At 41.5% G+C, this 25,776-nt stretch overlaps 1 non-coding gene across 1 annotated transcript; it reads right to left on the reverse strand.

Moving 5' to 3' along the window:
• Nucleotides 1-24,798: 24,798 nt before the first annotated feature.
• On the reverse strand, nt 24,799-24,875 carry TRNAS-CGA (transfer RNA serine (anticodon CGA)). The gene has a single exon. It is a non-coding gene; the product is annotated as a tRNA-Ser (tRNA).
• Nucleotides 24,876-25,776: the final 901 nt, after the last annotated feature.

Genomic DNA, 25,776 nt, shown 5'->3' on the forward strand with positions numbered 1-25,776 from the left:
TGCATACCTAGCTTTGTTTTTTCCTTGACCAACAGACATACATGGCTGTGGATTCTATTACCGCATAGATATAACTTCATTATTTACGCAGGTACCAAAGTAATTACTGCTATGGCAGAGTTTGATTTTTAATCTAGTGCTCGAGTGCGTGATCTTTAACATTAAGATCCTCTGACCGAAATTTTTATTTCGTCACTGCCAGTGCAATATGTACATACTTCCCACACATTGCAAAAACCATAAGATTCAAATGTTCAGATAATTAATAAGAAGTTACAAGGCACTAACTAATAACCCAACTACTGGCGATATTGTATTCATTACTTGTTGTATATAGTATGATGAGGGGCTGCCTGGCCGAGGCGGTAAAGGCGTGCTCGGAAGGACGTGGGTTCGAATCCCCATTAAGAAGTCGTAAAATTTAAGAAACGAGATTTCCACTTCCTGAGGTGCATATGGCCCTGAGGTTCACTCAGCCTACACCAAAAATGAGTACCAGGTTAATTCCTGGGGGCAAAGGCGGCCGGGCGTAGAGCTAACCACACTACCCCGCGGTTAACAAGCCTTTACCTTCCACTTCTCCAAGGGCCTTCATGGCCTGTACGGAGGTGTCTTTGTCTTTGTATATAGTATGATGAACTTTCCGAGTAATCCTAACAATGGGCAAGGATGTCAACAGATCTGTGAGACTGGACAATCATACGTGTAAACAACTTAGGAGGGACAGGGGCTAGGGGATAGCTTGAGCCCACTCCTCCTGTTCCTCCTCCTCTTCCTCATGTTTATGGACGGAGAGACCAGATGGTGCAGATGCTAGTGGTCCGGTAACTGGAAAATGAGGCCAGTGTATTTCCAATCACTTGTATACGCTTATGACATAGTGATTGTAAACAGTGTCTCAATTTCCTTAATCTAATTTAGCAATTTTAGCATTGGCGAGATCAAGGGCATTCCAACCTTAATTAAGGGAATCCCGAAATGTTTATATTTAACTTTTATTCACATCATAAATCCACGAAATCCCTCTTTTACACTGACAAATACGCGCTGCCTCCTGCTCACCAAGAGAATGGTTTTCCTAGTTACTCCAAGGCCGACTGGATCCCTCGCTGCGCTCCTTTGAGCGACGCATCAAGTCGGCTGTGGTTACTCTCATAGAATTAATAAATAATACTAATAACTTACTAACCCTATGATTACTCTTAAATTATGGTGTTGGAACTTGGACATTGCAGGGAAGCATGAACGTAAAGTGACCACCTTAGAGATTAAGTTCCGGGAGATAGTAGGTTCGAATCCCACTATCGGCAGCCCTGAAGATGGTTTTCCGTGGTTTCCCATTTTCACACCAGGCAAATGCTGGGGCTGTACCTTAATTAAGGCCACGGCCGCTTCCTTCCAACTCCTAGGCCTTTCCTATCCCATCGTCGCCATAAGACCTATCTGTGTCGGTGCGACGTAAAGCCCCTAGCAATAATAATAAGAGATTAAGTATCGTCGGAAGATTAATGAATGAAACAAGAAACGACAGACCAGGGGAGTTGGTCGTGCGGTTAGGAGCTCGCAGCTGTGAGATTGCATCCAGGAGATAGTGGGTTCGATATCCACTGTCAGCAGCCCTGAATATGGTTTTCCGTGGTTTTCCATGTTCACACCAGGCAAATGCTGGGCTGTAGCGTAATTAAGGCCACGGTCGCTTCCTTCCCTTTCGTATCCCATCGTCGCCATAAGACCTTTCTGTGTCGGTGCGACGTAAAGTGAATAGCAAAAAAAAAGTGTGAAATGCCGCAAGAAGAAAAGTTAACTGTGGAGTCGGAAGTGCGAACCTCTAAAGGCGAAGTTTAAGATGAACGAAGTAACAAAGGAAGTCGAAGTACGTGTCTGAGGAAAAGACTGAAGGTACTTGAGGAAGAGGGTGTCCCACGATGCAGTACATTGGGGAGGTGCAGCAAGCCAGGAGCTCGCAGGGGACAGGAACGAGTATGGCCTACAGAAAATTACTGACAGGCCCGACGTTGCTCAGTGGTTGGATCGCCCTTATCAGGCAACCAAACTACCGTCCTGTGATTTTCACACGAATAGTTCAAAACCGGTGGGGAAATGTGTAGATACTTACCGTATATACAGGACATCATTACGCTGTAAAACGGAACGAGTTCACTTTGGGTTATGAATGATATACCGTCTTGAACTTGAGACATTCACTCATTGTTTTATTGACCTACTAAATGTCGATAACGCACTGAGCTTTTACTACAGTGCTATTAACCAAAAGTAAATTACTTAATTGGATATTTAGTTTTATTACTCAGAGTCTAGTGAACCAGTACAGTTATTGACTGTTAATGTTGTTGAATGTGTTTTGTGATGCATGGATATCCTATTTACAAACTTTGTTTTGATACATCAATCAGCATATTGGTGTTGAGTCATAAAATATTCCACGGTATTCTGCTTTGAGCCGGAGAGTAATGTGTTCGTCACATATTTTTATGTACAGTCACATAAAAAGTGAGTGCATGGTATTGTTAGTTCGACGCATTTAATATTTTATCATCATTATCATCATCATCATCGAGCAAGTGGCTGCGCTGTTTGGGCCACGTAGTTGTCAGCTTGCATTCTGGCGATAATGGGTTCAAACCCCTCTGCTAGCAGTCCTGAAGATGGTCTTTCATGGTCTCCCATTGTAAAAAAGAATACATCTCTCCACATAGTGTTGGCGTCAGGAAGGGCATCCGGCCGTAAAATAGGCCAAACCTACATGTACAACACAGTTCGCAATGGTGACCCCACAAGTGTAGAAAAAGTGGTAGGAGAAGAATTGTAGATTTTCTAACCTACATTTAAGGCTTAATAGTTCGAGAAAAGTTATTTGTATACAGACAAACCGCTGCGGAAGGAAACGCCAACCCTATGCGTCGGGATGTAATCGCTATTGCGTGTTTCAGTTGTGGTTGATAGTGTGGCTTATTGTCTGAATATGAAGAGGAGCTTATTGGGACGAATACAGACACTCAGTTCCCGAGCTAGGAGAATTAATCAGACTCGATTAAAGTACCTCATCCAGCTGGAAATCGAACTCGGGACCCTCTGAACCGAAGGCCACAACGCTGACCATTCTACCAAGGAGTCGAACCCTCAAAGGATTATTATTTGTTGTTTGGGTCATGAGTCCACTGACTAGTTTGATGCAGCTCTCAACGCCAGCCTATCCTCTGCTTATCTCTTCATTTCTACGTTTCAACTACATCTTGCATCTACTCTAATCTGCTTGTCATATTCATACCTTGGTCTACTCCTACCGTTCTTTCCGCCTACACTTCTCTCAAAAACTGAACAAGTCCTGGGTGTCATAAAACGTGTCCTATCATTCCATCTCTTATTCTGGCCAAATTTAGCCAAATCGATCTCATCTCATCATTTCGAATCAGTATCTCTCCATTCGTGATCCGATCTACCCATCTCAGCCTCAGCATTCTTCTGTAACACCACATACCAAAAGATTTTATTCTCTTCCTTTCTGAGTTAGCCATCGTCCATGTTTCGATTTAATACAATACCACGCTCCAGAGGAAAGGCTTTAAAAATATCTTTCTAATTCCTTTACCAATGTTGGAAGTGAGCAAATTTATTTTCTTAAGAAAGGCCCTTTTTTCGTTTATAGGAAGAGGAGTTAGGGATTGGAATAATTTACCAAGGGAGAAGTTCGATAAGTTTCCAAATTCTTTGAAATTATCTAAGAAGAGTCCACGTAAAAAAGTAACAGGCAATCTGCCATCTGATTGCCTGACCTAAATGCAGATCAGTGGTGTCTGATTTCATTGATCCTTTTTCTTCGTATATAGCATACCTTTCCTTTCGGATAAGTAGTCCCAGCAGGTTTATTCGATACTTTGAAGATAATTTTTTAAAAGTACATAGCTGTAAAAAAATAGCTCTGCCCAGTGTTCACCACAAGTACACGTACTTACTAATTACCAACTCATTGAGATTTCTTTTTTTTGTGGTCATTTCCCGGATCTGAAATAACTTATCTGGATTATTATACTTTCAATCACCGAAAGCTGCACTCGCTTAAGTGCGGCCAGTATCCAGTATTCGGGAGATAGTAAGTTCGAACCCCACTGTCGGTAGTCCTGAAAATGATTTTCCGTGGTTTCCCATTTTTACACCAGGCAAATGCTTGGACTGTACCTTAATGAAGGCCACGGCCGCTTTCTTCCCATTCCTAGCCATTTCCTGTCCCATCGTCGCCATAAGACCTATCTGTGTCGGGGCGACGTAAAGCAACTAGCAAAAAGGAAAATTAAAAAAAAATACTTTCAATCATTATTCCTGTGTGGCTTGGAATATAGTATCCAAAATCTTCTAATATAAGGATTATCATCAAATGAAGTGAAGCACGGAAAATGAATCTAAAATGAAGTCAAAGGATTTAGTTAAACGCTGCCTGAAAATCTTTATATTGGTGCTAATCTACTTACTGGTTCTAAATATGTATCATAGCATGGAATGAATGCCTAATTTAGTTGAGTTTCTCTGAGTTAAAAATATCTACCGCTTACTGGAAGTGCCTCGAAGTTAAGGCGGCTGAACGTCGTGCGGCGAGTTCTGACCCTGACGAGCATATCTAGTGCCCCAGTTGGGGAAACCGATACAGAACTCGTGGATGTGAACACCGATCAATCTGACCTGATCGCCTTTGCTTGAAGATGTATACGTTTGTTTATAATTAAGAAATAAAATGTCAACAATAGCATTTCAAACCCATACTGGCTATCAATCAAGTCCGACTTCTTGGCTGAATGTTCAGCGTCGAAACCTTCTGTTCAGAGACGTACCGGGTTCGCTTCCCGGCCGGTCGGGGATTTTAATCGAGTCTGATTAATTCTTCTGGCTCGGAGACTGGGTGCTTGTGTTAGCCCTAAGACTTCCTTTTCATATTCAGACAACACGCCACACTACCAACGACCACAAAAACACGAAGTAGTGATTACATCTCTCCATATAGGGTTGGCGTTTGGAAGGATATCCGGCTGTGAAATAGGGCCTAATTTACATGTACGTACGGTTCGCAACGAAGACCCGACAAGTGTGGGAAAAGCGGTAGAAGAAGAAGAATTATAGATATACTAACCTACATTTAAGGGTTGATAGTCCGAGAAAAATTATTTGTATAAAAGCAGACAGCTGCGGAAGAAAACGCCAGTATTTGCAACATAAATCTTCCTCACCGTGAAGTATCGGAACAAAAATTGTGGATTATTTAGTCGAGCTCCGCTGTAATGACAGACGTTCGGGCTTAATAAAACAAACACAGCGATATTGTTCTATCAGAGCGAATCTCATGCCACTACAAAATGTGTAACTAGAGCTCTTTACAAACCAAATATTTGAACATATTTTTAATTCCATTTTATGTAAAGCTGATTCTCAGAACTTGTCGACCAGAACAACAGTGATTTGTAACATATCACCAGTGGAAACATGAGAAGAATCTGTTGGCGCACTTGTCAATCAATTTACATTCAGTTCAGTTCTCTGTTGAGAGGTATTCCTGCATATAAGTAGTATATCAATCGAGGATTCTGACCCAGATGCTTTGTATTGAGGACAAAATAAACAACAACAGAAAATTATTGGGATAAAATACAAATACGAGAAGAAATAGGAACAAAATTACAAACTACACATTTCTATTAAATTGGAGCTCATATTTATTTCCTAAAAATATACCATAATGTCAGAAATATTTCGTAAGCCTTGAACCTCTCAGCAGTGAGGCTATCGATGGTGTTGAATGATTTAAACGTGTGTGAACATTGTGAATTATAGCCACGTCATGTTGTATACCTGGTTGTATTTCAGTGTTTAAATTTCCTACTGACTTGTTTCGGAAACAAAGTGGATCATAGCCATCCATCGAACCGAATTCATCCCTTCAGGAAGCTCAGTTGTGTGCATAAAACACTTCGACGAAGTTTCGTAATTAGGGACGATTCTGTTAAAAGACCTGATGAGTCTATTTTAACTGTAAAACCTAACCATTTAAAATTCTCAAACGACGCTATTCCTAATTTTGAAAATGTGCCTGCCTATTTGTCTAAAAATCTTCCAACACCGAGCAAAAATCCTATTCAAAGACAAGAAGAAATTGAAAAACGGGAAGAGGAAGGAAAAAAGAAAGCTGAGGAAGAATATGACAGGATCAAGGACTTCGATGACGTTCAGGGTAATTTCAGTATTAAACGCAAATTAGATTTGGACGAAGTTTTCGTCAATTTTAACAGCCAAACTCTCTGTATTTTTAAAATGTATATGACTGAGGAAAATACTCCGAAAATTGGAACTTCCTTAACATTAAACGAGGCTCTTGATTTTAAAGCCATTAAACATATTTTCATGAGTGATAACCCTGATATACGTGCATTAGGTGACGGGGGCAAGATATTAAAATGGTCATATTAGAAAAGTATTTATAACTTCCTGTTTAGACCTGCTTGTAACTCAAAAGTGACTGTCCACGACAGAAGTATAATTTTGTAAGGAACAGTTAAATATAGCCTTTGCAAAGAAAGTATCTTACTCCTGTATACTAATAACATGGTTCACTTCAATATTTTTCGTATTTCCTGGGGCGTAAAAGAAGATCAGACAGTCAAAGTTTCTTACAATGCCTCACCCGGTTATTCACAGTCTTTTACTGCAAAACTAGGCACGGGAAATTCGGGTATTGATGATTCACATTGGAATTACATGAAAAATAAACTAAAATTTTTAAAGGAGCATGAAAGAGTTTGTAACTTGTTGGATGGAGTCTACGTAAAACGTGAGCTGAACTATAAAGGAGGAAAGCTTTTGGTTTTCGTTTTTATTTTTGCTAGTGGCTTTACGTCGCACCGACACAGATAGGTCTTATGGCGACGAAGGGATAGGAAAGACCTAACAACTGGAAGGAAGCGGCCGTGGCCTTAATTAAGGTACAGCCCCAGCATTTGCCTGGTGTGAAAATAGGAAACTACGGAAAACCATCTTCAGGGCTGCCGACAGTGCGATTCGAACCCACTATCTCTCGATGCAAGTTCACAGCCACACGCCCCTTACCGCACGGCCAAATCTCCCGGTAGGAGGAAAGATAGAGGGAGTTGCTTTTACAAGTAAAAGCGGAGAAAATAACACTACATTAGCTACAACTGCACAAACTTTTATGTTGTCATCCAGTCTTTAAAAAAATAAAGACGTTGTTGATTTGTTTCCATGTAGGAACCTAACGTGACATTTCTTAGAAGAACTAACTTTGCAAGTCTTTAAAGTATTAACAGATAGGCCTATAGCTTATAAGGTAGCATGCATAATTTCTAATAATAACAGTGTTAGTAGGAAAATGTTTGAAAAGCTGTGCAAAAGCAATTTACAAACCACTTTTCAAAATCCATTTGACGAAACACAAAAATAAATAAGTGTTTGATACTGGCCATTTATTTAAAATCTTAATAAATAACTGGCTTAATCAAGCTGACAACTTATCCTGACTTTGACAACCCTGAGTCAGACAAAAAAATGTCTATCTGAGTCTATCTAGTGCGGCCTTGGCTTGCTCCTGCCCTGAACTAAAAGGTGTTGCACCAGACTCTTTAGAGCTACAAAATTTCAACCTGTATACTAATGTTTTTACATGAGGATTCTCAGAGAAACATTCTGATTTCGCTTGTCAACAATGTTCTGGAAAACGAAAACGTCATGTTTAAAACATGCAGTGATTAAATAAATAGTTTTAAACATTTCGTTGACAAATGTATATACATCTTTTGTAATATATTTTTGAATAACAAAAAAAAAAAGTGTACCGTAGACAAACTCATGGCTAAGAAGAAGAAATCCTCAGGAAAATAAAAGAAATGTATAAACTGAAACGTTATGAATTGTTAGGTAAGTTTTAAGTTGCATCTTAATTTCTAAGAAAGGTTTCAGACTATTGTTGTGAATTGCCATGTATTTTCCTGGTAACATTACAACTATTTGTATACGTATTATGCGTTCTAATCTTTTACATGATACCGTGTTCAGTTACAAGTGACAGACGTCAGCATAATTTTACGTAAATAAATGTACATATACTGCCCAGCCAGTTTTCTCCCCGCATAAAACTAGTGTAGTATACAAGCCTAAGTAAAGCCACAATTGAAGGAGTGTTCAGTTATATCGTTAAGGTTGAATAAATGAACAATATCATGGTGAAAGTGAGAGCGGGCCCTACACTGCTATGCTGAACGCCAGCCACTCTCGTGACGTCACGGTCCGAGCCTTGTGGCCTGTCTATCTAGTGCGGCCTTGCTCTATTGAACATGGAAACTTGAATTTAATGAGTTAATTCAGAACTTTCGTATTTATCAGAATATTTTTGTTGTACTAGCCGGATATTGGCTTCAGTACAAGTGTATACGTATCTCTTTTAAACCATGGTGTGAGTCAATGATGTAGATTCAGCATTACACTGCAATCGCGTATAGAGAGTGAGTTCTGGATGTGTCATACGGAATTACGGATTAGTAATTCATTCTCTTGCTGCATTGTTAAAGGTGTACGTTCTTTCTTACAAAGATACTTCTTACCGAGCTCGTTAGCTGCAGTCGCTTAAGTGCGAACAGTATCCAGTAATCGGGAGGTAGTGCGTTCGAGCCCCACTGTCGGCAGCCCTGAAGATGGTTTTCCGTAGTTTTCCATTTTAACACCAGGTAAATGCCGGGGTTGTACCTTAATTAAGGGCACGGCCGCTTCCTTCAACTTCCTAGGCCTTTCGTATCCCATCGTCTCCATAAGACTTATCTGTGTCGTTGCGACGTAAAGCAAATAGCAAAAAAAAAAAAAAACAACCTTCCTGCTTCATAAAGAGATTTTACGTTATAAATTATCCCGCGAATATATAATGTAATTGTTTAATTTTCGGTTGTATTTTTGGTTAGATCGATGCTCTATTCCAAGCCTTCTGAAATAACTCTGTATAATTTATTGACACACATTACATTCCCTTATATCCGCGAGCTTAAACCCACCCTTCATAGTAGTTATAAACCACACGGTTTGGAGATTCGAGTTCAAATCCGGCAATACCTGCGACTATATCGAGTACGGCTTATCTTCGGGGTCTTCCAAAATAAAGAAAATATAGTATTTTATTAAGTCCCTTGGAATCTATCTGAAGTTTGCCTAAGTGAGGTGGAAAAAATGTGCTTGGTTCATTCGATTCCCTGTAAGTAAGTAAGTAAGTAAGTAAAAATATGTGATGATGATGATAATGATGTTGTTGTTTGTTGTTCAATGGGGCATAACAGCTGGGTTATTGGCCCCTAATGGTTCGAGGTGAACGAAACGACACTTAAAACTTCAAAATGTATCCACTGACCACAATCCAAAACGAATGGTGATGAAAAAGTGATCGTGAAACAAAAGCAGTCAGTGGATCCAATTCACGATGCTTTAATTACTGGGATGATGCTCATTATCTAAACCGGTCCAAAATCCAGTTTAACGACCCCTCATAGTGGTACTAATCACTGCTAAAGCAGAACCATGGTTTTCCTCGTACAGTAGTATTAATGACAGGTCATGCAGACTCATGGCGTTTTCCGCATGGTGGTACTAATCACAGGTAATGTAGTCCCGTGGTATGTCACACACAGTGGCACCACTCACAGGTAACAAAAACCCCTGGTGTTTCGCACATAAGGTGTTCCTAACATAGTGGGAATAACCACGGCTTCCGGTATCCCGTTGATGTTCCTCACTTAGTGGCACTAATCACAGGCAAAATAGATCCAACGTTTCAACGTCTAAAGTGGTACTAATAACAGGTAACGCAGGCCTATTCTGAACACAGTGGAACCGACCGATGGAATACAAACGATGACCATTATCACAAACAACGCCCAGACCCGTAGTGTTTCTTGCATAATGGCACTGCTCCTATGGGACGTAGACCCATGGTTTTCCGCACATAATGGTACTAAATACAAATATTCTCTTCGTTCAAATGTCATCATCCCTTGGTCGCCCCTTTTAGTCGCCTCTTACGACAGGCAGGGAATACCGTTGGTGAATTCTACATCTGAGTCCCCCACCCACAGGGGGCTCAAAATATGAAAAATTGATCTTCCTACTTCTTGAGGGGCACATACCCATACGGTTCACTCAGCCTGTTCACCAAGAAATTACTATCAATGTAGTTTTTGCCTCAGACTCCACAAAAACAGTTCACGCTCCCATAAAAATCCGAGTGAGTTGGTTGTGAGGTAAGGCCCACGCAGCTGTAAGCCTGTATTCGGGAGATGGTAGCTTCTAAAACTATCATGGCGGCCCGGGAGATGATTTTTCCTTTGGTTTTCTGTTTTCACACGGAAGATGCCGGCGCGGGCTTACAAGAAAATTGCACTAAGGCTAAAAATGTGAAAAAAGACTTTATTCCGGAGTTTCCATGGATTGCAGAGGGATAAGAAGCGTCCAGGGTGAATGGGTTTACAAGAATTAACTAGAGCAGAACTTAACACAACAAATTTTGAAATGTTCTTTCTTTCCTTTTTTCTAATTTAAAAATTGGTAAATAGAAAGTACAGTATGAATAAATAACAATAATATTAATGAAGTAGTCATCTACATAAATAATAAGGTTGTTATTGTTAACAGTGTGGTTGATTTACATACAAAAGAGCACTTTGTCCTTGACAAGAACAATATTCTGCAAAGAGCATGTTTTTCTCCGATCATTTCTAGGACATAAGTGTGTGCGCTCCACAACGTACCATAGTCCAGCCTCGCAGAAGCATCAATTTCTTATGGCGCACTTAAGTTACACCTGACAACCAATCGGTTGTCCACAATTATAGTATTTACACCAAGTAGTCCCGATGTGGGCTTATCTGTTGCTGAACAGTTTATAACTCACTGTTCACAAAGGGAACTAACACCAGAAACAAATACCGAACAAACAGGTGCATGATTGCCCATAATGCCCTTAATGTAAGAAAGGAAAAGTTGAATATGACTGGGCATAAACAACGGCTAGGAGGCAAAACTCTTGCCCTCCTCATAGAAATACTTAAAACCCTAAGTGGACTTATGGCCCAATGATACGGAGCTAAACCTATTCTACACCAGGGTGACTGTCCGACTCGTTGGCTGAATGGTCAGCGTACTGGCCTTCGGTTCAGAGGGTCCCGGGTTCGATTCCCGGCCGGGTCGGGGATTTTAACCTTCATTGGTTAATTCCAGTGGCCCGGGGGATGGGTGTTTGTGCTGTCCCCAACATCCCTGCAACTCACACACCACACATAACACTATCCTCCACCACAATAACACGCAGTTGGCAGATGCCGCCCAACCTCATCGGAGGGTCTGCCTTGCAAGGGCTGCACTCGGCTAGAAATAGCCACACGAAATTATTATACCAGGGTGACTAAGTAAGAAGTATTAAATCCAAATATAATAGACACAGCAGACGTATCGAGAATTCTACATTTAAACCTCGAAATTTTGAAATATACGTAAGTATAAGAGGTTGAAACCTTCTCCTCGACCTATGCGCAGGGACTATCATATAGCTATGAAAATTCTGCCATTACCTTGAGTTGCTGGGCCTTCCTAACACCTACCGCACTCCTGCCTCCTGGTTCACGTCAATACACCCTCCTCGTACTGGATCATTTCAGACAATACGGCCCTAAAGCGCCCAGCTTTTATAGTATTTTTGAGGGGAAGCTACTAGAACTCTTCAATTATAGGCTGGATTCCTGTACACACCGCCAATTTTATTTGGCTAGAGAAAATATTTACAACTTTCTAATAGGTTAATTAATATTGATGAAGGAACCAGCTGAAGTGTTGACAACTTTGATATATAAACAAAACAATCCTCAAAACCTAAAGTTTGCAAACTGCGAAAAATAAACATTCCTTTATACAATAACTATAGTTCGTCCCACTAGAGGGAGCAATTAAAAAGATGGCAGAGACATCTAACAGTTGAATACCCAAGTATCTTGAAGTACACCAGTTCAAGTTTGTTTACATAGATGGCCTTATAAAAGGCTCGCAGTTTAACTGGCTGGGGAAGGTGTACACCCGGTACAGAGTTTTTCTTTTATACATCGAGTTGAGCTTCTATCGACTGCGTGGTAACAACCAATTTCATTTCAGTGTCTAGGTCTTGTTCTTGTTCCGGCTTTGACTTCCTACCAGTATCTTCTGAGCCCAGCGACGAGTGCCTGTTTATGTTCTTCAGACAAAGGTCCTTTCCGTCTTCGAGAAGTTGGTGCCATTTAGAAACCTTGATAGTTGTTCACCAATCTTCTGAATTCGTTCCTGTCATGAATACATACATACATACATACATTTATTGAACATAACAGGCGACTTCGCCCCTATACATGTTCACATGCAATAATAATAATAATAATAATAATAATAATAATAATAATAATAAGGATAATAATAATAAGAATAATTAGCAGTCATTAGCTGTAGCAGTCACTCACTCAGTGTTCATCCAGTGTCCTTATTATGCTCTGTACTTGCGTCACATTATTGTTGCTGACCTACACCTACTCAATAAATCAAACAACAACACTCAGCATTTCAGCACTTGCATTCCAGCTAACTTTAAAACAAACAGACCATGCAATCCTGTCCTATTGCCCAACTCCACATAACTAAGTACTCGGTCCCTATATTCCCTAATCCATTAGAATTTTAACATACTATCCCCTTCCCTTATACACATAACTATTCCACCCCCCTATTCCCCTGCCCACCCTCTAACTCACTCTCTTTCATTTTACTCTCGCAGGCCTTTTTTGTCGCACAAAAATACCTGTTCAATTCACCCCCTTTTTCCCATTGCTTAATAATCCATCTCAGTATTGCGTTCTCATCCCCTCTCCCCAATATTTCCCGATGCTCAGCACTCAATAATCCATGTCTTAACCCCCTCGTTACCTCACAGTCTCTTAGCAAGTGAAAATCATCATTCACATCTCCACAAAGTACACACCTTGTCTTATCTCTCCCCTGTATCCAGCCTGTATTCCTTTGCAAACCTAAAAGCCACCACATCATCCCATATCGTTTTGACCTATCGACGTATCTAATATTCAACCCTGCTATCTCCTCTATTTTCGTCAAAACAGTCAGCGAATTTCTTAGTCTGCTTTCCCCCAATAATTTCTGCCTATGGATATCTCTAATTCTCCTTTCCAGTATATTCATCCCTCTCACTTCTGTCTTCGACCAAACCTCCCCCCACAGGTGTCCTAATCCTATCCTCTCTAAATATCCCTTTATTTTTTCTAACCATCCACCCTTATACATGCTCTTACATTGCTGTGCATACGCTGCCCGTAATACCCTCCCACCTTCCTGTCTTTTTAAATTCATCCAGTATCTAACTATTCTTTTCACACCCTCTGATTCCAAATCCTCCCCACACATTAATTCCGCCCCTACATTTGCTGTACACCTCGGTAAGCCCATTACTAACTTAGCAAAACTACTAACAATCCTTCTTAGTTCCTCTCTTTTCTCATCCAGCCCCCAAACTTCTGAGCCGTATAATACCCTCCCAACGATTACCGACCTGAACACTAACCTCAGTGTTTTATAACTGATCCCCGGGTATTTGACTAGCAAATTTCTGACTGAGGCTAAGGCTGCCAATCCTCTATATTTCGCCCTTTTGATCTAGTCACTCCAAGTTCCTTTATCATTAAAAATAACTCCTAGATATTCCAACTTCCTTACCTGTTCCAATCTTTCTCCCTGAATTACCCAATTACCTTCTATCTTTCTTCTTTTGTCCACCTGGACTACTAATATTTTAGACTTATTTCCATTAATTCTCAATCCCCATTTCCTCGCAAATAGCGTCACTGACTTTAAGGCCCTATTCATCGCCCCTGAAGTTAGCGTCATCAATAACACATCATCCGCAAATATCAGTCCCGGTACTTCTAAACCATTAATTACTGGCACAGCCCAATTTCCTGTCCCAAACCCCTCTAAAATATCGTTGATAAATAAAATAAACAGTATTGGCGATAACTTGCATCCTTGTTTTAAACCCACCTTGGACTCTAATGGTCCACTCAGTCTCCCTTCTCTCAATTTTACACAAAACCTGACAACCCTATATATTCCTTCCACTGCCCTCAACATCATCTCCGAAATCCCTAGCCTGCCTAATTTCTCTAATAGAGCCTCTCTATTCACCTTATCAAAAGCTTTCTCAAAATCTATTGCTGCTACATAAACCGTACTTCTAGCCATATTCTTATACTTTTCTAGAATAGTCTTTACTATCATTATATTATCTACTGTTCTTCTCTTTTTCCTAAATCCACCTTGGTAATCTGTCAAAATTTCATTTTCTTCCGCCCACCCGCTTATTCTGTTCGCTAAAACTCCAGTATATATTTTACTCAAAGAATCCAACAGAGATATACCTCTATAACTGTTCACATTGTTCCTACTACCCTTCCCCTTGTATATAGGGCATATAATTCCTGTTTCCCATTCCTTAGGGTAATTACCTCCCTCAAATATCCTATTGAATAGTTTAACCATTCCCTCTATCATTATCTCATTTTTGCTAATTTCCTTCCAAAACTTGTTATTTTTACCATTACACCCCCCGGCTGACTTTGCTCTGGCTCTACTTATCACTCTCAGGATTTCCTCCCTTGTGATTTCTTTATCTAGGTCATAAATTGCCATTCTCCTATTCTTCCATATTACTCCTTCTCCCGAACCTCTCCATCTTTCATCCCCCTTATTCCCTAGTAATTCGTCAAAGTGTCTGACCCATTGCACTTCCTCAATACTCGTTTTCTCTGTATTCCTTCCACCCTTAATAATTTTATTAATCTTATCCCAAACTCTCTCAAAATTATTTGTCTTGCAGTCATTATTTATGGCTTCCATTTGTTCTTCTAACCACGTCTTTTTTGTCTCATAAATTTTCTTTTTATACTCCTTCCTCAATCTACAGAAAAACTCCCTTTCTTGGCTCCCACCTTTCCTTCTATATTCTCCTAACGCATCCATCACCTTCCTCCGCAATCCTTCACACTCCCTATTAAACCATTCTTCTCCCTCTTTCTTATTTCCCTTTCTAGCTTTAGCCTTCTGCGCTATTATCTTTATTGGATGTAGCAACAATTCCAAGGCTTTATCAGTATTATTCTCCTTTAACGCCCCTTCCCACCCATATTTCAGGAGTTGTAACTCCTCTTTTACTACCCTATTCCAATCCCGGCCCACCTTCTCTGTCCATTTATACTTATTAAAACCACTCCCTCGTTTATCATTTGTCTCATCTTCCTTCATTGTACACTTCTCTTCCCCCCTTTTCAGCATAACCCTCACCGGGAAATGGTGTGATTCAATCCAGTCTCTTATTTCCATTCTTACAACTTCCTCAATCATCCCTTCCGAACTTAAAACCATATCTATCACACTACCACCCTTCTCAGTAACATATGTCAATTTCCCCGTCCTATCACCCTCTATCCACCCATTCAGAATATACAAATTTCCCACAGCACACATCTCTAGGAGCTTCTCTCCATAACTATTTGTAATTTTGTCCTCACTCCTTCTACTTTCCAACACACACATTCCATCCTCCCTACTATAAACTGGGCTCTGTTCCCCTATTCTCGCGTTCCAATCCCCCGTTCCTGTCATGAATTTTTTGGTCTGAAATACCAATCTGCCTCAGATCTTTTTCGCATTCCTGGAACCATCTCGGCCTTCTTGCCTTAGATTGAATAAAATTGTATATTCTTTTTGTTGGTCGATCATCAGTCATCCTCAAGAGATGACCGTAAAATAGTAACCGTCTCTTCTTAATTGACGTTGTGAGAGGTTCTGTCTTGCTGTACAAATCCTCATTTGGTCTCATTCGCCACTGTCCATCAACCCACCTATTACCTAGGATTTTTCTTAGTATCCTGCGCTCTCTTTAATTTAGCCGGTCAGTTTGACCTTTACTACTTAAGGTCAAAGTTTCAGGCGCATATAATTCCTCATCCTGACATTAATTGCTTCCTCCTCTAATCCATTCTGCTGGATGACTTCACCAAGATATCTGAAATTCCTGACACGACCAATTTTTCCAAGATTAGTGATCATCCATTCAAGTCCATCACAGATGTTTGTCATATATTTTGTCTTCGGAATAGAAATCTGGAGTCCTACCTTTTCAGCAACTTCTGAAAGCCTATTGGCCTTGTTGACTGCTGAATAGCAACAAGTCCAACATTTCGTGTTCCGTCAACAGGACAAATGTTCTAATGAAGTTCTAGCTTAATATACTTACTCAAAAATAGAACTCCACAAAATGCTGTCAAATTTTGAATACTTAATGCCTTTTGCCAGTGCACTTTAATACATCTCTGAACTACCTGCATAAGCAGAATGCGTTGCCTCTATTACTGATCATCCACGTCAAGTATTTAGAAATCCATTAAGCAGCGATTTTAAGTATTCAGTACAAAGACTGTATATGTAATAATATTGATGTTATTGGTTTTTCGTCCCACTAACTACTTTTATGGTTTTCGGAGACGCAGAGGTACTGGAATTTAGTCCCGCAGGAGTTCTTTTACGTGCCAGTGAATCTACCGACACGAAGCTGGCGTATTTGAGCACCTTCAATTATCACCGGACTGAACCAGGATCGAACCTGCCAAGTTGGGTTCAGAAGGCCAACGCCTCAACCGCCTGAGCCTACCTGTCCAGCAGACTGTATATGTTTCTGATTGACCAAATATTATGAGCAATATTGTAACTAAAGGAAAAAAAAGCTGGTACAGTTAGCTGTGTGACATGTTTGATTTGATGTTGCAGGAAATCTATGCGTTGATGGTAAGAAGGGCTGTGCAGAAATTGGTACTTGCTTGTTCTACAATTTGCCATGCATCCATGAGCAGGTTACAGAGGTCTCATTGTTGTCAGATGCATGTGGAGGACAATACTGCAAAAATCATGTTGCAGCTCCTCGTGGAGGACAATACTGCAAAAATCATGTTGCAGCTCCTCTTTAGCGTGTTGTTCAAACCACCCAAATTCAGGCAATAGAATACAAGTTCTTGTGAGTGGGTAGCGAGCATACATACAATGTGAGCCTCAGTGGAGTTGCCCGTTATTCCCTGCGTTTTGTCTGCGCGAGTGGATGATGCAACAGCTACGTGACACAAATAACTCACCCAATGTTGTTATGATCTCAGCCAGTCTGCGATAAGCTTCCGTATAGCGTGAAGAATGATTGCTTCTTACTGCATACAACATCAATCAATCGATCGGTTTATTCCGTTTCATGGCTTCTGAATTGTGTTGAACAGCGTATTTTTGCGTGTTGCAGACTTTTAAGGCAAGATTCTTCTGGGAGAGAGAAAATAAAAATTTGCGGACAATTTTCTGGAGCGCTAATTTAGGAAAATTTTGAATAGGCCTACATTTAGATCTGTGGGTTCAGCGGTAAACAAATTCCAGTTAAACAACCGACTGTCGTATCTGACGAAGAAATTCAAGATATTTGTGAGAGACTTGAGTGATCTCACAGAAAAATCTTCAAGGAAACTTAGCTCAGCAAAGCGACATATCATATTCGCCGCGAAAAAGAAAAAAAGTGAAATTTAAGCCTTACAAAGTCACAGAAACGCAAATTTTAAGCCCAAGAGGTATAGGCGCAAGAAAAATAATATTGCAATTTGTTTCTACAGTCTGTTAACACTGGTGAAATAAATCCTGAATTAGTACTACTTTCTGCCGAAGCGTGGAACATCGCAAAATAACCAGCATAGGTCACGTGAGGATGCAAGAATAATTCATAAAACTCCACTTTATGTCCTTAAAATAGGAGTTCGGTAAGCTATCAGTGCTAAAAAATTCTAGGACCAATTTCTTTTAACTGCACCATTAATTCTGACCTATACACAGAATGATCACCGAATGAGTTTTTTCATCAATTGACTGATCGGGAAAGGCAGCTCGGATATCTCCAGCAAGACGGCGCTACGGCACATATCGCTCGTAATTCAATGAGTGCAGAGCGTGATGTTTTCGAGGACAGTATAGTTAGTACATGTTTACAGCCAGCTCATTCTCCCGCGTTCTATTTGTGGGGTGAAGCAAATATGACACGTCCGAATATTAGAGTATAAAATAAACTCCTCCCTACCAGCTGTGCGGTTTGCGTCACGTAGCTTGCTTTCAGGAGATACTGAGTTCGAACTCCACTGTCGGCAGCCCTGAAGATAGTTTTCCGTGGTTTCCCATTTTCACACTAGGTATATGCTGGAGCTGTACCTTTCCGCTCTTAGCCCTTTCCTATCCCATCGTTGCCATAAGACTTATCTGTGTCGGTGTGGCGTAAAGCAAATTCTAAAGATTAGTATTATTATCATTATTATTGTGAGAAGTTAAGAAACTGTAAATTGCTAACTATTTACTGTATGGCTCTCTGCTATACGACATGTCATAATTCGTAATTTCCCGTTGCTTTCAGCCGTGTAACAGTTTCAACATTTAAGAATTTACTGTAAATTGCTAACTATTTACTGTATGACTCTCTGGTATATGGCATGTCATAATCCGTAATTTCCCGTTGCATTCAGCCGTCTAGCAGTTTCAACATAGCTAAACTATGTTAAATATTATTACAAGGCCATATCAATCAATCATCCAGACTGCCACAATTGTAGAATCTAAATCTATATTATGTGAAATGAGCTTTTCAACTGTAATAGCTCTCACAGGAAAAGTGGTAAACTAAATCGTATAATATTATTTTTCCTGATTTACAAGGCCCATATATCAAACATCCTTAGAAAACTCATTGAGGTGTGATTTTCTCACATACAGACATTTTCATGTTTTGGAAATCATATGGGCTGATCACAATATTACTGTGAAAACATGTAAGATTAAATTTTTTAATTCCCCATTGGAGGAAATATCTGAAATACGTCAATAGTTTGAGTTCCGGCAGTTGAATAAATCTACGTTGTCTAACTTACGGGGCCTTGAACGAGATATGAATAAACATGAATAATGAATCATTGTGCTGAGATTGAGCTCCAAATAGAAGCACGTAACTGCTCAATAATTGGGTAGTCACGCGTTGTGTGTTAAACTGAAGTCCACAGACTAATTTTCGTATATGGTTGCTTAAAATTCAGGCCAAAGTTTAGGAACCTGAACACACAAATTCACGCCAAGAAATGTTTACAGGAAGACACCCAAAGATGCTTTTAAGACGAAACCGGAGTGACTTTCAAAATATTTTTAATGGGAAAATTGCTCATATTCAATCAATGCGATTTCAAAAAGTGTTAATAAATAACTGAATAACTAAGACAGTTATTACTGCACCTTTACAAGTGTAAAGATATTAAGGTCCTGTCAATAGTTTTGTCAATAGTTTGTTCAATCATAATATTTGTGTAAATGGTTGACTCGCAAAAACATACTATATTCAACATTTAATATAATGGATACTGTTGAACGAAATAATCTGATATTGTGCAGAAATAGAAATCTGAAACCACTTTATTTTGTTAAGAAATTCCTTCGAAGTTATAAAATGCTCCTTATTTTTGTTGTCTGACTTCCTGACATACTGTACGTATATAAGCTTATTTTAAGTGATTTGATAGAATCTGAGGATGTTCTTGTAGAACGAAACATGTCATTCTTTGTATGTTAGTGTGTGTTTTACAGATATGCTTTTAGTGTTTTAATTTCCATTGTATTTGCTATGTGTTTGACAGACTGAAAAGCCTTTGCTACATTTAACTAAGTCAACACTGGAAAACATGGCTTCATTTTTAACAAAAAAAAGAAATGACTTCCTATGGAATGTTCCATATGCAGTGTGATTGAAATTGACCAAGCGAACTCACCAATAGAGCTTCAATGAGTGAGTCTGAGCTCATTCCGTCACAGTACATCTCCCCACTTGTACTACTCGGTTAGTTTGGTCACCTTCTATTAGAACGATCAGAGCGAGACTCATACATGAACGAGTCTCGTCAGACTTGAACCACACTCACTGGTGCTCAGTCATAGTGGCGATATTTAAGAAGTGAGCAGTGTTTGTCATCCTAAACTGGAAACTCGATAACAGGCTAGGTATATCAGTCCACTCAGTTGTTTAGACACATTGATGGTGATCAAACTACGAGATGTTACAATATTTCTGCCTCACGTGTTATATGCACTGTATGGTTGCGAATGTTGGCCGACTACGACTGAGGCTAGGCGTCGACCCGGCGTCATGGAGACTAAGTTGCTGATCTGGACAGCTAGCGTCACTAAACTGGATTGCATCTCCAATGAATACATCAAGGAGAGATTTGGCGTTGCACTGATTCAAGAAAACGTACACAAAAGTCGTCTACGATGGTTCGTGTTGTAGTGTCCTTCGCCTCGCAGCTATGCAACCCGTTCGTGCAACCAAACTCCAGCCCGTATAAATAGGAGGCCGAACTCGGCAGCAGTAGGGAGCCATTCAGCCATTCAGCCATTCGATTCCAAGTTTATGCTCTGTGCTGACAACATCGCCAGAGAGCCCAGCCACCGAGCGATCACCCTGTAACCTGCATGCGCTCAGTCGTCTCCCGTCACCAGCCTGCCGCCGCGGTACCCTCATTACCGCACCCAGCCGCCAGGAGCACTTCTCCGTCGTCCTGCCTGCGCGAGCCCCCTGCCCGCAGCCGTCAGATAATCCAAGAGTCGCCCGGCAACGGCCGCCATCTTGTGGTTTTCATCACGGTCCGCCTTCTTAGATACACTCTCAGCGGACTTTCCGCTGTCCTGCATATTTCCTCCAGGGAACCTGACCAGTACACTTCGTCCTGCCTGCCTGCCTGTGCGGGCACACTCAAGAGTTAGGGAAACATTTAGCAAATTTGTCTTACGCTCAGTGTGGTTGCTGTTCGTGCCTTGTCCCGGCGCGATCCGTTAAAACTACACCTGGCACGACTGCTCCCCGCTGAGTGTACCTTCAGTTAGTGGTCCTCCTCGGAGTTTGACCCCCAGTGCTTCCCTCAGTCCCTCATCAAGCTTACCTCCTACCATCATGCCCACCCCACCCATCAATATGGATTCCCCCGGTGGATTGAGTAGCTGGGGCCCATATTGCAACTTCAATTCTCCCTTGGTTATTGAGTTCAATCCTAATCCCAGTGACGTCCTCCATACCATAGCTGTTATTCCTCCAGATAGCCTAACCAAATCCTCACTCCGGACCCATAGACGAAAAATTGCTACCATCCTTCACCCATTCACCCACCTACTGCACAGCGTTGACGAAATTGAAGACAGCCATGCCATTGGAATTCACCCTATCAACTCATCAAACCTGCCTTCCATCTCAGAAGCTCTAATGAAAAATGAAGTTTCCTTCCAATTCATCCCCTCCCGTCCAATCCAGCATCAAGAAGAAGAAGAAACTGAAGAAGAACATCCCTTCGAGTTTCCATTCCACTATACCCGCAAAGATACACCCTTCCCCATTTCCTCCAAATGTAAATTCATTATTCCACTAACAAACCCAGGACCAGTACCCATTACCCGTCAATCCGTCATTCAATCCATAGAACCAATCATCTCTCACCATATTGCCGTCATTGAGGAAACTCATAATAACCACCTTATCATCACCCCCCTGTACAATAAATCCACTCAAACCATTCTCAATAAGCTTAAGCACGCCAACATCCCTCCACCTTTCATCATCAACCCAGCTGATAACTCCTCATCCCAACCTAACTCTGTAACATCATCCATCTGTGAAACCGGCACTCTATCCGAAACTCTCACCCAGCCTCCTACTCCCCCACCTACTCAGTCCACCGAAGCCCAAACCAACCCTCCACCTACACTAGCAGACAAAAACACGCAGACTGGGAGGAGGCGTAATAAACCTGCTCCCAGGCTCACTACCCACACCAACACACCCACACTACCCAGGACACACACTACACCCTCTTCCCTCGTCATACAATGCTTTAACTGCCTAAAGCTACACCACACCGCTGCTTCATGCACGGAAGGCACGCGCTGCAATAGGTGTGGTGGTCCTCACCGCCATACCAATTGCACAATACCAAAGGCCCAGGCGAGGTGCGCGAACTGCGAAGGCAGTCACGCTGCCTCATATCCTGGCTGCCCGTACATCAAGCAGGCAGTTAAAGCACACTACAGGCACTCCAGACACCTACACACTACCAACCCCCCACCTCCCCCCAACTTACCTCCCTCCTACCATGGTACCATCCCTGCCTCCTACCATGGTACCATCCCCCAGCCCAGCCAAGAAACCAACCATCTCCTCCGTCTCCTGATCAATCTACTCTCCCCCCAAGCTACCCCAGTTCTACCCTCCATGCCAAGCAGACAACTGATAGTATACTAGCCCAGTCCAACCATCCCCCACCAAGACTCCGTGGTTATCCCCACCAAGCAGCCCTCATCGACAATCCCCCCAAGACCCAGCTAGACTCCCTTCCTCCAATTCTTCTTCTAGCACTATGATCTCTAACAGTTAAGCAACACTGGGCGTGGCGTCCACTCGGATGGGTGACCCACGTCATACCAAATTATTCATGTACAATTACCATCAGCATTGAATTGAGATCCCCTGGGTCAAACCCAGGGCCCCCTAAGTGCGTCGCCCCTCCCTAGAGGGGCGCAGGTCATACTCTGACCAGTTCAGACCCCTACACAATGGATCCCCTCCACCCAATTCCGTTCTGTTCTTACAACCGTTCATCTGAAGAAATAGCACTCAAGACCTAACTAATCGGTCGACGGGCTAAAATCCTCATCGGAACCGGTCTCCGGTTACTCCGTTGAGATTGGGGCATGGCAGCAGTAGGGAGTCAGCTGTGTCCAGCGATCAGCTCTACGCCGTAGGTCAGTCACGGAGGTACTCTCTTAAAAATGTGGGCTGAATAGGCGGACTGAACTCTGATCGGGAGGTCTCACCTCAGGACTCACTACCGCCTCACTATTTCCGCCTTCCTTGTAACTTCGCCCACACTTCTAGGATTCTGCTACACAGAAAGGTTTTGCATTATATTCTTCTAGCATTCTGCTACACTAAAAGAATTGTTTTACATTCCAGCAAGTATTTCAAGTCATTAGATAGCCATCAGCTATCAGAGACATTTATATGTGCGTGACACTCTTCATTGTCTGTGCAGATCATTGTGAATATAGTAGTGTGAACTTGTATAAATGTACATAATTCTCAATTCCACATCAAGCCTACTCATTATAACATTTGGCGTGCTCCAAATAAGAAGCAAGTCAACAGACAATTTATTTCTTTGCATTTTGTGAAAGATCTCACTAAAATAACCTTTTAGTTGTGTTATGTATTGTTTGTTTCTTGCATACAAGAGTTTGGACATGTACTAAGGCCAGACGCCAACACTATCGCGAAGAGGGCTTACATATTAGAAGCCGCCGCTAGGAGACCAAAAGGATGAGCAAAACTTCGATGGGCCGATACTCTTCACAAAGATCTGAAGAGCATCAATTTCCACTCTCACATGGCACAAGACAGAACTAAATGGAGACAACAAATCCATGTAGCGGACCCCGCCAGCAGGAGGGAAAGAAGAAGATATAGAGTAATGATGCAAAGAAGAAGGCTGTGAATAAAAGTGTGCCGTGAAACAATGCATTGGTCGATGGTGTACCAATGATTGAGTCACTTGAACTTTCGAGTTTTTGAGTTGCTCGATCTGCTCACCCTCGTTTCACTCATTGCCTTCCGACATCATGGACAGTTCGATAGACTCATTTGTTCAGTGAATTCGAGCGTCTTTTCGTGTTTGGTTCTTTCAAACACTCATTGATCAGAGTGCTAAAGCATTGAACAAGTCTAGACTTCAAAGTACTGAATGAGACGTGTCTCTCTTAAATGAGTTTGAACGAGTCTACACGTAGTTTCGTACAGCTCTACTCACCAGGATGTAAACATCTGTACCAATCTGTATCAAAATTGGCATAATTAGTAAAGTGGTGCAATGAATTAGGAATTTTAATTAATTAATTAATTAATTTTAATTCAAATGAACTTTTAAGCGAATTTTACTCTGCTTTCATTTAACAATGCAGTATTATAATACATGAACATGAATTTTGAATATTGAATTTTCACGACCGCATTGTAATCGAAACAGACTTTCAACGTATTAGGTCGTGTTACGTACATGTAGTACGTGTTGAATAGATGTTAAGTCATCATCATCATCTGTTTACCCTCCAGGTTCGGTTTTTCCCTCGGACTTAGCGAGGGATCCCACCTCTACCGCCTCAAGGGCAGTGTCCTGGAGCTTCAGACTCGTGGTCGGGGGATACAACTGGGGAGTATGACCAGTACCTCGCCCAGGCGGCCTCACCTGCTATGCTGAACAGGAGCCTTGTGGAGGGAGGGGAAGATTGGAAGGGATAGGCAAGGAAGAGGGAAGGAAGCGGCCGTGGCCTTAAGTTAGGTACCATCCCGGCATTCGCCTGGAGGAGAAGTGGGAAACCACGGAAAACCACTTCCAGGATGGCTGAGGTGGGAATCGAACCCACCTCTACTCAGTTGACCTCCCGAGGCTGAGTGGACCCCGTTCCAGCCCTCGTACCACTTTTCAAATTTCGTGGCAGAGCCGGGAATCGAACCCGGGCCTCCGGGGGTGGCAGCTAATCACGCTAATAGATGTTAAGTACAGAACAAAAATGGCCAGCCGGACACCAGTGGGATCCGAACCCACAACCTCCCGATTTCGCGTCGGTTGCTCTACCAATTGAGCTATGGTGGCCTAGGCTATCTTATTTCTGTTTGGAAGGATCTGAGTTTTGTTCTGTACTTAACATATCTTCAACACGTACTACATGTACGTAACACGACCTAATACGTTGAAAGTCTGTTTCGATAACATGCATTTTGTCATCAAGTGAAGGTATTCACTATATTATTTCATCATCTCTGGCTTTGGCAAGTGCCTTAATGTGATGTGGCACACGTTTGATGTCTTCAACAGCCAGGCTCGTAAAATCATTAGCCTTAAACCTCTATTATTCAGGATAAGTCTACACAGAACACAACAGTCACAAGTAATAAACCTACTGTTGTTTTAGTAGGCGTACAAGGAGCAGAATGAACTGCGATTTACGTTAAAACTGCAAACTAAAACACTTGTTCGAAATGATTAAATATCACCTAGTTTTCATACAAAACACATGATACTATTCGTAAGTTCTTATTTGGATAAACTGGCTCTTGAAAATACCCTAGCAAGCAAATAGGGTGACAAATTAAGAAATACTTTTAAAATCCTAAATCGGTGATGCTACTATACAAGAAGTTATAAATCCTGTCTTTATTTATAATTGCGGTAAAATGGTCATTGTCCCGTTGCCAATTCTTCTCCATCTTCTTCTTGTTTTTCCACTTTACCCATACTCCCATGGGGTCACCGTTACCTGGCACAGTTTTACGGCTGGATGCCTTTTCTGGTGCCAATTCTATGTGTAGGGATGAATTCAATATTGCATGTGGTTGTGTTCGTTGCTTTTGTGGTTTTGTGTTCTGCCACGAGTGACGGACCCACTAGCAGCTCAACAGCGAGTCTACCGGTTGTCGTGAAAACGTCTCAGTCCGTTTGCCAGAAAGGAAGTGACGTAATGCTATGTTCGTTATCATTCGTATACACTCGTCGT

The sequence above is a fragment of the Anabrus simplex genome, chromosome 7, assembly GCF_040414725.1.
Source record: "Anabrus simplex isolate iqAnaSimp1 chromosome 7, ASM4041472v1, whole genome shotgun sequence".
NCBI classification, from domain to species: Eukaryota; Metazoa; Arthropoda; class Insecta; order Orthoptera; family Tettigoniidae; genus Anabrus; species Anabrus simplex.